Here is a 15,238-nt window from a genome sequence, read left to right as displayed (position 1 = left end):
AATTTTTTAATTGTTGCTATTATTGTTACCGTGGTTGTTGGTAGTGTGATGGCGTAATGAAAAGGGGTAATTTTATGGGATGTCTGTTTGCCAATCCTGGCTCACGTAAGACAAGCACTTGGACAGGCTGCAGTGTATTTAGAAGGGTGTGAAGTGTGTGGAGTTGGGAAAGCTGAAAGCGTTTTAGAGTATAAAAATCGTTTTTCAAAGAAAAACGTAGCTATCTAAGCCTTTGCCTGCAGTTGGTGGAGGAATCGTGCCAGCCATGAACAGCTGGGGGGGGCACCATACGCAGTTAGTTCAGGGTCTGTGAAGCACATGGGGTCCCTTTCTAACCTCTGCTGTCATGGCAGCCATGTATCAGGCCAAAATTGTGATTTTGAAGGTAACTGCGGTGAACTTCTATGTTTGAAAAATTAATAGCAAGCATGTGTCTGTCTGAGGCCTCCTTTCGTTATACTGACATTTCTTTTAAAACAATTGTTTTACAGTTTAAAAGGTTTTTCCCCGTGATATAGACGCTTTAAACTGTTTCTTTCATGCCAAGACCTTGTGGAAAAAACAGGTAAGGAAAGCATAAGTCTAGCAGTTTTTTGAAAAACTTGATTTTGGGGGTGTCATCACTCTGCTTCCAAGATGAAGTAAAATTCAGCTGTCAAACAGCTGTGAGGCATGAAGGTATGGAGAAGATATGGGGAGGAGACCCAACCACGTTCGCTGGAAAAGATGCGGAAGACAGCTAATCATCACACTCATCTCATTCAGTATTCATTTATTTTTCCACAACAAAGAAATTAGTATTTAAAATTCATTTAAAGGAAAAATATCAGCAGCACTTTTGCTTGACTGCTGTAATCACAGCCAAAGAGTCTTTGGGTCTTCAGTCTCTTGAGTTTTTGCTGCTATCAAATTGAAGCGAATCCCATACTTTTTTCATACTACTTCCAGAATAATGGGTAGCTGGACTTCAAAAAGATGTGGCTTAATTTGTATGAAATTATGTACTCATCTCTCTTGGGTTATAAGAAATGTTAACCTCCATTTTGAAGACTTTTATCTCCACAAATCCTTAAGACCAAGGCAGCGGAGAACACAGATCCTCATAAATGGAAGCTCTTTTCACTCAATGGTTGCTAGGACACGGCAACAAACTTCTCCCTTCCTTGAAGATGCTGTCTGGCTAAAAATCTTTGATCAAGCTTTTCTGATTAGCTGATAATGCTTCAAAGAGTTCTAGATGTTTCAGTAATAAGTACGCCTGCCCCGAGAATTCATGACTAAACTAGAAACACACATATTGCCAAATATCTTGGAGCAAGACGGATATGATGGTTTCCTGCAGTACATTTGTGTAAGTTGTGTTATTATCTTTGGAATAAAAATCACATGGTGTCTCATGTCATAACTTTGAACACGAAACAGCCGCGCTTAAGTATCCAAATCCTCTGAAATACATGCTTTCTCCAATCGGTCTTCTAATAGGTGAAGTGGTTGCATGGACAGAAAAAGAAAAACGTTTTTACAGCCAAATGTAGCGATAAAACAAAACACAGATATGAGCTATTCCCATCTGAAGGTTAATATTCAATGAAACACGTCATTCATGCTTCCTTACTTTACTGTTTTCTCATGATACGGTAAAAACATTATATAATTTTAAAATCAATGTCCACCCTGAAAGGTAATCCGTCATTGTGATCTCTCTGGCAGCAAATTGAAATGTATGTGCTGTATTTTCCAAACATTTAGCAAATATTATGATAGGCGTGTAATTTTTCATTTTTTAATGTGTTAACATATTAAGCAGTTCCCCTGGTTAAGATGCAGTTCCTTGTGTAAGCTGCATATTTGATCATCCGCCAGATTCATGCTGCAGTTTCTTCTGGTTTGCTGAAGGAAAACAGTAATTATTTTTTTTTTCTCCAGCAGAAATCTCAGTCGTTACTCATTTTTACCCCCCAGCAGCACTGCCAGATGAAATGAAACTGTGGAGTAGCGTAAATGCTTTGTGTACTATCAAGCTCTCAATTGTACAGCACTATGTTTTTCAATGTTTTACTGAAGTGGCACAAACACAAAACAAACATAAAACAAAATAATGTTTATAAGCCACAAAAAACTCCACAAGTTGTCCTAAAAAAATGTATAATTTTTCTTGTTACGATTGCCTTAACATTGGTGACTGCAACCCTACAAATATAGGCATCTTTTCTAAGCAAAATGCATTGTTTGCTACATACACGCTGGCTCATGGTTGGATCGTAACCATGGAATGCCTCTGATTATTAGGTTAGCACACAGCGCTGTAGCTAATTTGCATTCTCTTAAATTACACTGCGAATCATTGTCTTCAGGTTATCGTCAGGCTGAAGTGCAATTATTGTGTAAAGAAAAATAAAGCATTTTATTTGTGAAAATATCACTGGGGAGGCAGCTCCCCCCCCCCACCAAAATCAGCACCAATCAGCAGAGAATGTGTACAATCTGCTGCTCCTGCTGAAGGGCTTTTTTTTCACAGCGGGGGGCTGGTGGGGGTGGGGGCCTGTTACCCAGAATCCCTGGCATAACACATTGCAGGAATGAGGGTTATGAGAGGGGGCGCCCTCCTCTGTGTGCCTGGGGGTGAGGGGGGGTGGGGGCTCTGCAGTAATATCGCAGCGCAGACGTAGAGGCAGACTCTCTGCAGGACGGTACTGCCCACTGGGTGGCAGAACGGCAGCCCGAGGACAACATTAGGAGGTGCTCAGGTGATCATCTAAGGAGCCCAGTGCCATTTGGCTCAGATAGTCCATGCTGATCCAGTGGAGCCTCCTGAAGGAGAGCTGGGGTAATGGACATATGCATATCTTTATCAAAACATGTCTCTTATATACTGGAAACAGCTTGGACTTTGTTGTGCCGTGCTGTGCCGTACCATGTTGTGTGCCAGTCGTGCTGTGATGTGCTGTGCCACGCTGTGCTATGTCGTGTCATTCTGTGCCGACCGTGTTGTTCTGTGCTGTGCCATGCTGTTCTGTACCTGCTGTGCTATATTGTGCTGTGCCATCCTGTGCTAGCTGTGTTGTGCTGTGCTGGTCCTGCATCATGCTGTGACATGCTGTACTGTGACATGTTGTGTTGTGCTGGCTGTGCCATACTGCGCCCTGCCATGCTGTGCTGTGCCATGACATGTTTCGCGGTGCCATGTTGTGCTCTCCCATGCTCTGCCGTAATGTGCTGTGATGCGTCGTGCTGTGCCATGCTGTGCTGTGCCAAGGTATGCTGTCAGCTATGCCGAGCTGCGCTGTGCCATGATGTGCTATGCTGTGTTGTGCCATCCTGTGCTGTGGCGTGATGTGTTGTGCCATGACATATTGTACTGTGCTGTGCCATGCTGCGCCGTGCCATGCTGTGCTGTGTCATGCTGTGCTGTGATGTGTATGCTGTGCTGTGCCAGACTACGCCAGCAGGCAGCACCACACCAACCCCACTCTGGGTGCCCACACTACCACAGACAGGAGACAGGATACAGCTTGACTTCCTAGTAATGTTTGGGTCATGCAAGCCTTATTTTTAAAGTAGGGGTTGCGTTTGGGTAGACTTTACCGAGTCCCCATCCCGAAGTTCAGGCTTCTGCTCAGCTCATTATGTTAATTAACCTGAACTCAATCTGCCATTTATTCATCCATTATTAATTCTGACATGATCCTCCTTTTACTTATCACGTTTATTTATCCCGACTCGGGCCACATATTAGCCCTGGTGTGTGACAACTAGAAGCAGTCTGTCCCATGGAAAGGTTTGTGTTGGACAGCCAGCCTAGGGCATGAGAAACTGGACATGGCAAAAAAAAAAGGAAAGATAAATAAACAAGGTTTTACAAAGCGGCCGGCCGGGTCCATGGGCGCTCGGGGAGGTGCATGAAGCACCGAGTAGTGTGAGCGGCTCTTTTAGTGAATTTACGGTGCCGGCTTTTGGACCAATGATGCCATATCATTATGTGGTGTCCCCGTTCTGATGCAGTGCCAGCGGTGCTCGGGTTAAATAAAGGCCCAATTTTCTCGGAAATGAAGGCGGGCAGCTTGCTCTGGGGGTCGGGAGCGTTTTCAGAGCCCATGTCCTGTATGGGTCACCTAAAATGTGCTGCGATCCTTGGAGCGAGGTGCAGCAGAGCTGACGTAATTCACCAAAATAGCATTTAGGGTTCAGGACATGTGATCATGAAGGGATCTGAACACCACTCCATCCCGTACACGGCCTGAGTTGAACCTCTAAAGCAAGAAGACAGGGAACCAAACCAGGGAGACTGCACTCAACTTCAACCAGATTAACAAAGAGCACAGAAGCTAGTCATTAACCACTCCACGCGATCACTGAAAACAGGAATCAATGTTAAAGTTCAGGCAGTGCATGATGGGTAACTAAATTCATTTTTGGCTGCAACACAACACATCCCACAAATGACTAAATGAAAACAAGTTATTGCTCATGAAAATTTAATTTAATTATATAAAGAGAAACTCTGGTTCATCTTAACTTATGATATTTAAGACATAAAACAAGCAGAGCTAAACACAACGTCACACTAACCACCCTCAGAGCCACATAATTACAGACATTTTTTTATGTTTTTATTGCTTTCTCTTGTCCTGCCATGGTCACCACTTTGTATACCTGACATCTACAATTCAAATACTTAGCAGGCAGCCTTATCTAAACCGGGGGTGGCCGATCTTATCCTCAAAGGGCCGGTGTGTACGAAGGTTTTTGGGATAAGATTTAGGTCAGCTGCCCAAACCCAAGTGTGAGGACTCTTCAGTCAATCAATCCTCTAATTAGTAATCTAACTAGGGAGTTGCAGCGAAAACCTGCACACACAATGGCCCTTTGTGGATAACATTACCTACCCCTGATCTAAAGCAATGCACCTTTTTGAGAAAGGGTTAGACGGTCCTTGAGGGCTAAGGGCCTTGTTCAAAAGCCTAATGGTGAAACCACTCTGCTGACCCTGAGATCCTAAGACCCTGAAACCAGCAACCTTCTGATAAGAGGCACAACATCCTAACCCACTGAACCACACATGGCCCCCAAAAGCACGCTGCTCATCTCAATCTCTCCTACCCCACTAAGGTATCCGTGTCTTAATAATACATTTCTGCTGCACCATCCGGTTGTCTGAATGTGTTCCTGTGTTTGCTCTGAATCATTGGGATTCTGCGATTGCCAAGGAAACACTGAAGTGACCTCACTGGGTGGCCTGGGAAGATCAGAGGGTTGTGGGTAACATTCCCGTATTCGCCACCAGTCAGGAGCCAGGATGTGCTGATGGGTCGCTGATTCATTGGCCATGCAGTGCGACGGTAAAGCCATCGAAGGCAAGCAAATGAGGCCACAGATGGCTGTGTAGTTCCGTCATGGGGGGGGGGGGGGGGGTTGGACAGGGGGGTTGCTGTATGTAGAGAATGAGGTCCCCACACAACAGCCAAGAGAACTCCCATGAAAATACTGGCCAAGAAAGACACTTAAAGCAAGCAGGTTCTAGAAGCCCACCTCCCAATTCATCCCAAACACTCAAAGCACCCTCCGGATGCCCTCCCTCACCAAGTTCAATGACCAGCCCCCCCCCCTCAGCCACCACGGCAACAGGGCCATCAGACATCACCTCCGTTATTAAGGCCAAGGTGTCCCACCCCCACGTCCAGTCAATAAAGCGAATGTTTCAGGTCCAGTGAAAAGGTCTGGTCTTTCTCCCGGCCGCCAAGGAATTGTCAAGTGCCCAGGCGGCTTTCGGGTCCGCGGTGGGGAGGGGGTTCTACTGGCAGAGATAGGCGAGTTCTTAAATGGGACTCGTTTTCAGGATCTGTGTGTGGAGGGTCACACTGTCAGCGTTCAAGAAAGCAGAAGCTGAAGCATTTCGAAGCTGAGGCTAGTGAGAGAGTGGGGAAGAGCTGCCTGGCCTGGCTCGTTTGACCAACCGGCTTCAGCTCATTGTCGCAGCTCCTCTCCTCTTATTAACATCTCCACCTTTGCAGCCAAGCGCAAGCCTAGTGATGGCAACTGGACCCGGAGTGATGTAGAACACAGGGATTGTGGGAAGGGGAGGGTCTTACAAGGGCCGCCTCTGCCCAATTGTAATTTTTATATTGTTGTTATAAGAGGTGTTTCTCTATTGGGTGCGTCTTGGCGCATCTGGTGCCCGTAGCGTGCGGTGGGCTGTTAAACATCCTGGGAACAGTCGGGCATTGTTCGAGCGCGTGAGCTTCCTGCAGCAGGCCAGCGCTGCCCTCTGCAGAAACTCCCCCGGTATCGGTGCCAGCCGGCCTCCCCAAAACCTCACGCCGGACCCGGCTCAGCCAAGGCTTCCCGCTGTCCTCAGAGTTACTCTTTCATGCTCCAAAGACAGCAAGCTTTTCTCTAAGATGTGCTCTTCGAGGGATGACATTCTTTTTAAGGCACTGTGCTGTCAGGCTGTCCCCAGAGCCAGGCTGAAAGGCTGGGATGTCCTTACCAGCCTCCTTAGCAAGAGGACCACGGTAATTATGGCCCTGTGTGACAAAGCTGAGCCCAGGGGCAGTCTGGGAAATCTCAGCAGGTTTTTCATATCCCTGGGGGGGGGGGGGTACTTTATCCCAGAGATTACCCTTCAGCAGAGAGTACTCTCACCTCATCTCACTGTTAAATTGTAGAACAAGGGTGTCAAACTGCAGTCCTGGGGGGCCGGAGCCCTACCCCTTTTTGGGTTTCCCCTCATTACACTCACCTGATTCAACTCCTTGCACCTCCTTGTGCTAATTACCATACAGCTCTTTATCTGAATCATTTGTGGTGGAACAGGGAAAGAACTAAAGCTACACAGGGTTCCAGCCCTCCAGGACTGCAGTTTGACACCCCTGTAGCAGATTATTTGGAACCACACCATCATAGTTTCACATCAGCTTTTCCTCAGTCTGCTTGAGGATTTTAATTACACTGGAGAAATAATGGAGACAGAATTTGTGTCAGCTTTCCTTGTACTGAATTATGACCCTCCTCTCCTCTAGGGGGTGCCCTTTCCTCTTGCTTATGCTTTTTTCTTGTTCTGCTTCTGTTTAAATGCCATCTGCAGTCAGCAATGCATGCCAGTGGATCCGGATGCTCTGAATGCTCCTGTTAGTGTGCCTCTGGTGTGATCTGGCCCTTAACAGAACACGACCCCCCACCCGCAGCTGGATCCGGGAAGCCTTTTGTCCTTAAATGTTATCCTCTGTTCCTGATATTATGTCTATTTCCCATTTAATATGGCCAGCAGCCTGAGACTGGGGTGGGGCAGATGGGATGGGGTAGTTTGATTGAGCCCCCCCTCCCCCCTCTCTGCCCAGCCAGGAACAACCCATTCCAGCCCACTGTGAATCCCAAAGCCCCCCCACCTTGCCACGCACATAGCCCAACATGTGAAAGTAATTGTAGGGCTGCGTGTCTGGGAGGGGGTGGGCAGGCTCCGTCAAGTTTCAACGAGGCCCCCTCGACGGACGTGAGCTGAGGGGCAGCTCGAAAAAAAAAAGTACTGGCAGGGCGATTACACAGCGGAGGCCTTTGATGGATTCCCGGAGGAGCTGGTCGACGCGGGATTGATCAGCGACCCAGGCCCGGGGCCAGCCCCTCCCCCTCGCTATTTTATTCTTTACATACTTGTGACATTTCCTCATTAAATACCCTGGGAAAGGAAATGCATTTCAAACGCGAGACACCTAAAGCCGGCATCGCTAGCAAACGTCAACCCTCATTTACGCCAAAGTGCCCCTGCTTTTCTTCGGCTGACCGTAAAAAAATGACTATCAGTGTTTATGGAATTAAATTATGCGCTGCGGACCCAATGGGAAGTGCTTTGCATTAAAGCGGCAATTAGGAGCACGTTTAGCGTCCGGGACGGCATGGCTTTGTTTAAATGAGGTGGCCCTCTGCTTTGTGAAGTCAAGATATCATCTTTCCTGTCCCGACTGCAGAGCAGATCTGCCCGCGCTGCTTTTAAACGTTTCGAACATCACAAAGGAAATCAGCTTTTTGAACTAAAATGAAATAAATGCATCATCTTTTAAAATGAGCCATGCTGAGGCACATGTGGCTTTGTGTGTGTGTGTGTGTGTGTGTCATTAGTTGTGGCGTTCCTCCACAGCGATTAAGGGCCTCTCAGACATTTTTCTCATCCTCAAGGAGGAATACAATCAGGCCACTCGCGAATCCAAAGGCAAGCATTGGTCATGAGACCCCTGTTAAAGTTCATTAATGAATGACACCCCATGAATAGATACTTTCCAACTGCAGGAACTAGGTTTTCAGAAACCAGGAACTAGGAACTTCTGTCGTGTTCCCACCACAGGAACTTGGCTTGATTGTACTTCCCTGGAGGTAATCCCTGCACCTTTTTAAGTTCCTACTGACTGAGTAGATGGAATTATTTTTGTATCTCAATTAAATCAAATGCATTAATGAATACATATTTTACTTGCACCTCCATAATTCTGCATTGGAAAATACGATCAATTACCGATATATTTTTGTCTAATATCACTGGTGCCAGCTGATGGAATAATATTAATCAAATATAATATCACTTTTGTTTAGTGGTAAACAACAGATTGTTGGCCAGGTTTAGTAATGAATTTTACATAATAGTTAGTTCCAATCAAGAAATCTGATTGGACAAGAGGCGTTCTAGGAATGCTGTTATCAGAGTATAACCAAACTCAGACATTTTGCATAAGCTCTATCACTCTGCTTTACAGGTGGATTTAACACCATTACTTATGCCTCATTTCCACCAACACGGAGCCAGTGCTGGGCTGGTTCTCGCTCAGCTCCCTTTGAAACCTGCCCTTGAACGTAGGCAGAAGTGAGAGTAAAGTAAAGGTTCATATGTATTCTGTTTTGTTGGATTTATTTTGATCTGTTTCGGATTTAAAGTTTTTATAAGCTGCCGAACCGAGAAAAAGTTTTCAGATTATGACTTGTGCACTGTCTCTACTGCCTGTATCCACTTTCGTCTCCTTAAAGGCTCCCTGTCTGTGTGTGTAAGTGAATTCATTCTTTAATCTCGCTCTCTTATTCCGCTGTCCTTTTAAGGATCGCACAGTGAAACAGTCTGCTAATAACAACTTCACTGTCCGCCTCATGATCTCTTCGCCACCTAAGTGCTACAATATTTAATTTTTTAGTCCTGCAGCGTGGTTTTAATTTAGAATGCAAAGTTTTTCCACTAATAACCTGGCCAGTTCTTCCGCTGTTGGCACCGGCAATATTACACAAAACTGTATCAGTTATGGACTGAATTTTCCGGATGCGGATGGTTTGGAGCGATCGCCTGTCCCACTTTCGCTGACGCTATGGGAACTATTTTTTTTGTGGAGGCCTGCAAATGTTTAATCAAATAAACAAAATCTTATTACTGTTGCCTTATAAATGCTACTCGATGGGCTGTTGTATAAAAGCATTAACATACTCGTGCAGTTGTATTCTAATATATCACGGCCGCGGCCTCATCCTAAGACTGATTCCCAGGCGTGATATATTGGAGTACAACTGCACTACTTCTCGTGTATTATGTCATGGGTAGAGTTGCCACCTCGATCCTATAAAATCTTGGACACTGAGTCATTGACAAAAATATTGCACATAGCGACACCATTCCAAAGGTTTATTTAGGTCCGTTTGAAAAGGAAATTGATAGGGACATTCTGTGTCTCAGAATGAAATTTGGTTTTTTTGCACGACATACAACCAAAATCAGGTTGGTGCCCCAGGTGAGTCGGGGGGTCATAGTATAGTCAGGTAAAGGACAGAGATGTAACATTACTCTTAAAATGGGACCTGAAACAGAAAAGCGGGAACTGCTGTTTTTGTGTGTGATTTAGTGTTAATGTTTGATGCTTTGATGCCCACGCAAGTTCAGCTGAACCTGGAGCAGCATCATAATGCAAGACCACATGATTAACCAGCTGTCCCAGGCGGAGCAGCGATTTGAGGCAAATGATTGGAGCTCCTGGTCCAAAGAAGCCTGCGGAGGACCTGGCCGACTGCCGGAAGAGGGGTGCAAGTGCCCTAACACTTACTGGCACCCCTGCAGTCGGAGGTGTTTACTGTGGCAGCCGTCCAACAGCTGGGGGACTGAGCTGGGGGACTGAGTGGCAGCTATGGGCTTCTACAGGGGCTCCCACTGTCAGTGCCAGGTGGCCTTTTGTGCAACACCCCCTTATGAAGAACCACTGGCAGATCCCACTGGAGGAAAAGGGAAACCCCAAAACTATAGAGCACATGTGCCTCTGAGAGGATTACAGGTGTCCCCAGGGTCCATCTTATACATGCAGATATCCCAAGGAAGCTGAAGGATTTCTATAACCAAGTGCTAGGGTGAGCTGGGCTCAAGTCCAAGCCGTGCCGTCTGCCCTGACAGCAGCCGAGCCCTGGGCTTCCACGCTAATGGCTGTGCCGTCTGCGGCCTCGCCGGTGGGCCTCTGAGTGGAGCCGCTCTGGTGGTGACGAGAGCGCCCCGCACGGCGGACTCCTCTGCGTCCTGGCGGCCCCCGGCATTCCTTCCCATCTGATAGCGGGGCTTATCTGGGCCAGATGGGGGTGCTGACTAGGAGACGCTTGTTGGGCTCCACGGAAACATCAACACATTCCAGCCTTGCATTCCTCGCAGCCAGTGAAAACAGTGCCGGCCGATAAGAGAAAGGGCAATCAAAACAGCGATAAATCGCACCGGATACAAAGCGCCGCCAGCCACGCTGTGAAGCCTTCAAACAAATACTTTCCCTGGCCACTGTAAATACCCATAATCCCCTGGGCTGCTGCTCTTTTTCAGGTCCAGTGGGTGCTTTGTGAAAGGCCCATGTTTCCTGGCCTTTATTATGTCATTGCAGCGCCAGCTGAAGCCAACTTCCTGTTGGGGTCGCATAGGCTAGGAGTGATTTTGCTTGGGGATATTCACCTGGGACACAGGGACTCAGAGTGACTCACCTGGGCTACAGAGACTCAGAGACACTCACCTGGGACACAGGGACTCAGAGTGACTCACCTGGGCTACAGGGACTCAGAGTGACTCACCTGGGCTACAGGGACTCAGAGTGACTCACCTGGGCTACAGAGACTCAGAGACACTCACCTGGGACACAGGGACTCAGAGTGACTCACCTGGGCTACAGAGACTCAGAGACCCTCACCTGGGACACAGGGACTCAGAGACACTCACCTGGGACACAGGGACTCAGAGTGACTCACCTGGGCTACAGGGACTCAGAGTGACTCACCTGGGACACAGGGACTCAGAGTGACTCACCTGGGCTACAGAGACTCAGAGACCCTCACCTGGGACACAGGGACTCAGAGTGACTCACCTGGGCTACAGAGACTGAGAGAGACTTACATTGGACACAGGGACTCAGAGTGACTCACCTGGGCTACAGAGACTCAGAGACACTCACCTGGGACACAGGGACTCAGAGTGACTCACCTGGGCTACAGAGACTCAGAGTGACTCACCTGGGCTACAGGGACTCAGAGTGACTCACCTGGGCTACAGAGACTCAGAGACACTCACCTGGGACACAGGGACTCAGAGTGACTCACCTGGGCTACAGAGACTCAGAGACCCTCACCTGGGACACAGGGACTCAGAGTGACTCACCTGGGCTACAGAGACTCAGAGAGACTTACATTGGACACAGGGACTCAGAGTGACTCACCTGGGCTACAGAGACTCAGAGACACTCACCTGGGACACAGGGACTCAGAGTGACTCACCTGGGCTACAGAGACTCAGAGTGACTCACCTGGGCTACAGGGACTCAGAGTGACTCACCTGGGCTACAGAGACTCAGAGACACTCACCTGGGACACAGGGACTCAGAGTGACTCACCTGGGCTACAGAGACTCAGAGACCCTCACCTGGGACACAGGGACTCAGAGTGACTCACCTGGGACACAGGGACTCAGAGTGACTCACCTGGGCTACAGAGACTCAGAGAGACTTACATTGGACACAGGGACTCAGAGTGACTCACCTGGGCTACAGAGACTCAGAGAGACTTACATTGGACACAGGGACTCAGAGTGACTCACCTGGGCTACAGAGACTCAGAGACCCTCACCTGGGACACAGGGACTCAGAGTGACTCACCTGGGACACAGGGACTCAGAGTGACTCACCTGGGCTACAGAGACTGAGAGAGACTTACATTGGACACAGGGACTCAGAGTGACTCACCTGGGCTACAGAGACTCAGAGACACTCACCTGGGACACAGGGACTCAGAGTGACTCACCTGGCCTACAGAGACTCAGAGACCCTCACCTGGGACACAGGGACTCAGAGACACTCACCTGGGACACAGGGACTCAGAGTGACTCACCTGGGCTACAGGGACTCAGAGACCCTCACCTGGGACACAGGGACTCAGAGACACTCACCTGGGACACAGGGACTCAGAGTGACTCACCTGGGCTACAGAGACTGAGAGAGACTTACATTGGCTACAGAGACTCAGGGAGACTCACCTGGACTAATTCCATTCCCAGGCCCTCCTGGCCATCCAGCTCTCAGCTTTTCCCCAACTCTTTTCACCAGTGGCTGGCGATTAAAACCCCCACCCCCACTCCTATCCTGGCACCATGGGTCACTGGGCTTCCTGCCGGCCAAGTGCAGGCTTATCACCGAGCCATCATCTCCCTTCCCGTGATCCCCCACTTCAAACACATGCAGAGCCTGGACAGCCTGGGTAATGGGAAGCACCTGCTCCAGGCCAGGCTGGGCGGCAAGAGGAGGAGCAGAGGGAGTCACGCCGTCCCCAGAGCAGAGAGAAGATCGCTGGGTCATTACGGTACATTCATACCATCTTCACGCTGCTCCCGACAGGACAGCTTCCTGCCTGACAGTTTCCTTCACCAGAAAACTGAAGGGACACTGACATTGAAGCTCTCTGCCATGACAGTAGCGCTAACCCTGATCAGTGACACTCTGAGGGATGCTGCAAATATTCCACACTTATTTTTACAGACCCTTAAAACTCACTTCTCAGGTTGTACGCTCCTGAGGCTCCCACAGCCGTAACTGTAACATGATAAACCGAGGCTGCGCATGTGAAATGCAGGAGATGAGTGAGCATACGAGGGCCCAGGGGGAAGCCTTGCTGCATTCTATTGTCGCCGTGGAAACAGCAAACGCATTAGCCACTCCTCTCTGTGCAAGGCGCGTGCCCATGGCTCTTATGTTCGTAAACTCACTGACCCTAAGGGCTGATGTATACTTCTGCGTCGTGACCTATGCTGTGGCCTATGCCGTCGTGAGTATTTATACCTGTGCGATGGCGTGTCTGTGTCTCTCAGCGATTATGCCGCCAAAACACTAGGTGATATATAGTTTTGGATATTGCATTTATTGTCTTCCCACTCTGTGATATATTTAACTGTTGAATCATGCAATTGAAACTGAAAAAAAAAAACATTTAACAAAGTTTCCATTTTTTGAGCCTTGGTTATATTTGTGCTGCTCCAAATTTCTTTCAGTTTTTATGCATTCTCCCTTCTTAAGTTAGTGTCTGTACTACTTTTTACTTTTTTGTCTTGTAAAGTAAGAATAAACTTAATGGAGGTAGTCTGTTGCTACGATGCCTAGAGTGGGTTATTTGATGCTAGATATAAATAGGGCTTTTGTTTCAATCAGCGATGTGTACTTATGCTTTCTTTGCACCCATAAAAAAAGGAATGCTACCATGCAGACCAATTACAGTTCTTGCAGTCTGTGTCGCCGTGACGTGTAGTTACATTACTGGGGAGATACATGTCAGTCTACAGTGTAAGTACAGTGTAAGGTCCATGGTTACACTGTACTTACAGAGTCAATTTGATACGGAAGTATAAGTTCTACTTTAAATTGTGGATGCTTGCCATGGCAGAAACCTACAATGGCGTGTTGGGGTGGGACGGATAGCCTTCCGCAGTGTGCGTGGGTCACAACCAAGTGCCCCCACGCCCAGTGCCCACCCCCAGTCCACCCTCCAAACAGACTTCCCTAACCTTGCCTTAATGAATCCTCCTCTGCTTAAGGTCCTCCACTTAGAGGTTTGGGGACAGTGAGGAAATATTTCATAATCAAACTATTTAAAAATAATTTTCACTACTAAAGGCCAAAATAGTCAAAGATTCATTTAAATGTCCATAAAGAGGCAACCGGTGACTCCCATATCACATAAATCAGGCATTATATTGTCCCTCTTCAGGTAAAATACAGCACTGACACTGGGGTCAGTGGAGAGGTCACTGATCTGTCTCCAAATCTTAGGACTCCTCCTCTGCAGAAAGGACAGAACACAATCTTCTGAGGCTACTTGGCTGGTTATTAAACCTATCCATCAATTTTCCATAACAGCCTATCAGATGCAGGTTTGTTTGAGTGCCCAGAGGGAACTCCCACATGCAGAGAAACACACACACACACACACACAAGCTGGTCTTTCTATCTAAATGGGGGCTGTCCATTCATTTCTATGGGAAAAACCCTAATCCCAATCACGACACCCTTAACCCCTACCCATCCCTAACCTTAACCATAAGTAACCAACCCAGATACAAGACTTTTGGCATTTTTATTTTCTTGATTGCATTCACGGATTTTTATAAAATTGAGGTTATCCAAATGGGGACCTGAAGAAGTGTCCCCAAAAGTAAGGAAGTTTCAGGTTTTACCGCACTTTGGGGACATTTTGGTCCCCAAATGTGACCTATGTAACCCCCACCCCCCACACACACACAAAGGAGCCAGGGCAGATGTCAAGGCCATAACTCAAGAGGTGTGAAGCCACAGCTTTGACCACATGTAACTGGGTCTTTTAAATTTTTTTGTCATATTACCAAATAATAAGAATGAAACAGCATTTCTATAGCATTTTTGCCAGCTAAAGGTCCATTTTGCTGAAGTGGCACTTCCCACGATTAGTGTGAAACGAAAACACCACATTTAAGCACACATTGTGGGGGGGGGGGTGTTTGTTTTCCCGTGGCGACATTCCCTGGGGTCAGCGCTTAACCAGTATAGAGCGCTAAAACAACATCGCTGCAACATTTGGGCCAGCAGACAGTCCATGTTTGCTGAGGTGGCTTTGGAGGCATTCAGCTAAGCACAGAGAGAATTCCAGAAGGATCCAGAAGTCAAGAAGCAGGGGAAGTAGGGGAGGCGGCCCATCATGCACCACGAGGAGCGTCGTGGAGGCTCCTGTTTGGTGGCGATAG

Source organism: Paramormyrops kingsleyae, chromosome 10 (assembly GCF_048594095.1).
Source record: "Paramormyrops kingsleyae isolate MSU_618 chromosome 10, PKINGS_0.4, whole genome shotgun sequence".
NCBI classification, from domain to species: Eukaryota; Metazoa; Chordata; class Actinopteri; order Osteoglossiformes; family Mormyridae; genus Paramormyrops; species Paramormyrops kingsleyae.
The sequence above is the reverse complement of the archived record's forward strand: the minus strand, read 5'-3'. Positions refer to the sequence as shown.